The sequence below is a fragment of the Colobus angolensis genome, unplaced genomic scaffold, assembly GCF_000951035.1.
Source record: "Colobus angolensis palliatus isolate OR3802 unplaced genomic scaffold, Cang.pa_1.0 Scaffold57, whole genome shotgun sequence".
Taxonomy (NCBI): domain Eukaryota; kingdom Metazoa; phylum Chordata; class Mammalia; order Primates; family Cercopithecidae; genus Colobus; species Colobus angolensis.
The window spans coordinates 6,623,467-6,625,550 of record NW_012119265.1 but is presented as its reverse complement, the minus strand read 5'-3'; the positions used below and the strand labels follow the sequence as shown (position 1 = coordinate 6,625,550).

General features: G+C 37.9%; 2 protein-coding genes across 2 annotated transcripts in view; one reads left to right on the top strand and one right to left on the bottom strand.

Annotated features, from left to right (window-relative positions):
- LOC105526021 (chromosome unknown open reading frame, human C14orf37) overlaps window positions 1–2,084 on the top strand; it is a 318,003-nt gene that overhangs the window by 101,934 nt on the left and 213,985 nt on the right. The window lies entirely within an intron of this gene.
- ACTR10 (actin-related protein 10 homolog (S. cerevisiae)) overlaps window positions 1–2,084 on the bottom strand; it is a 33,699-nt gene that overhangs the window by 28,441 nt on the left and 3,174 nt on the right. The window lies entirely within an intron of this gene.

The following is a 2,084-nucleotide window of genomic DNA, read 5'->3' as shown; positions in this document are numbered from 1 at the left end:
CCTGTCTAAAAAAAAAAAAAAAAAAAAAAATCAGCATTGAATAAAAAGCATCAAAGGCTTCCTCAAATACTCAACTTGGTTTAGCCCCTGTTAGTCCAAAAACACTGATATCTTCTCTTTTGCAACATCGCCACACTTAATTACTTGTAAAATGTCCCCCTTTCTGCTAGACTATAAGCTCCATGCGCAAGAACTATTTCTGGCTTGCTTACAGCTCCACTCCAGGTACACAGTAGGTTGTTCATAAATATGTGTGATAAAAATGACAACAAACACCATTAACACAAAAGCAGCCTACATACATATTACCAAGTCATGAGTGCTAAGTCAGTGCTAATATATAACAATGGCTTCACTTATGATCCTCAGAAAGCTCTAAGTACTCTGATGTATCACTGGCAGACCTCTCTTCATTTACTCTTTCAAAAGAAGGACCATCAGCCTAACTTCTTGATTTTATGTGGCTTAAAGATTCCAAACCATATACAGTCAAATATAAATAATTTTTTATGTATCTGTCTTTTTAAATGAAGATAAAAGCTTGGCCGGGCGTGGTGGCTCACGCTTCTAATTGCAGCACTTTGGGAGGTCAAGGCGGGTGGATCACCTGAGGTCAGGAGTTCAAGACCAGGCTGGCCAACACGGCGAAACCCTGTCTCCACTAATAATACAAAAAAAAAAAAATTGGCTGGGCATGGTGGCACATGCCTGTAATCCCAGCTACTTGGGAGGCTGAGACAGAAGAATTGCTTGAACCCGGGAGGAGGTGGTTGCAGTGAACACAGATCACGACACTGCACTCTGGCCTGGGTGATAAGAGCGAGACTCCATCTCAAAAAAAAAAAACAAATATATATATATATATGTGCATGTGTGTATATATACACACACACATATATATAAAAGCTCAAAGCACTAAGAAAAGTGGCAACAAGAATGTACAGGGTCTAATCCAGTCAGAAACCTATCTGGTAACACAGTAATGCCAATTGCGCGGTGCAGCGGTGTGATCTCAGCTCACTGCAACCTCCACCTCCCAGGTTCAAGCGATTCTCCTGCCTCAGCTTCCCAAGTAGCTGGGATTACAGGTGCCTGCCACTACACCTGGCTAATTTTTGTATTTTTAGTAGAGATGGGGTTTCACCATGTTAGCCAGGCTACGCTCAAACTCCTGGCCTCAAGTGATCTGGCACCTCAGCCTCCCAAAGTGCTGGGATTACAGGCGTGAGCCACCATGCCCAGCCCACGATTTTATTTTTAATATTCCCTAAGACAGCCTCCAGCCACACTCAGCTGCCTGTCAATCCTATTCTAATTTTGTGGAGGCATCAATTATTGTTTTTGCTAGTACTCTGATTACAAAGTTACACAGGTTTTGTATGGTCTACCTCAGTCTTATTTTTCCCATAAGCCTGTTTTGTTTTGCTTTTTAAAAATGTACCATTTTGCAGAACAAAGGTATTTTCTGGAATGCATATATAATGTTACTATGGTAACAGCTACATCTCATTTTTTAACAAGTGAATTTTATAGCATGCAAAGTCATTCCTTCTACTGGTAATTTCTAATCTACCATGAGATTAAATCTGTACTTAAATCTGTAATTTCTAGCTGTGGCAAGAAACTTTTTAAAAGTCTATTTTCAAAATTCTTTGGGTTTTGAAACTATAAATAAGGGAATAAATATCTGATATGTTATAAATAAGAATAATTCAGTGGTTATAAGACTTATAAAAGTATTTTACTGAGGTTAAAATTTTTCTCTTGATATATGATTCCATTTACATAAAATGTACACAAAACACAAATCTATAGAAACAGAAGGTACCCCCTAATGGGCTGAGGACAGCAATGAGAATTTAATTGTAAATGGGTATTAGGGATTTTACTGGAGTGATGAAAATATTCTAAAAGTGGTTTGTGGTGGTAGTTGTACAACATGATATACTTATGGTATGCAAAATTAGACCTTGATAAAGTTGATTTAAAAAGAAAAACTTTTCCTTGGAAATATAGCCATAAAGTATATATTTAGTACTGTTTTTGTTCGTTTGTTTGTTTGAGACAGAGTTTCGCTCTTGCCC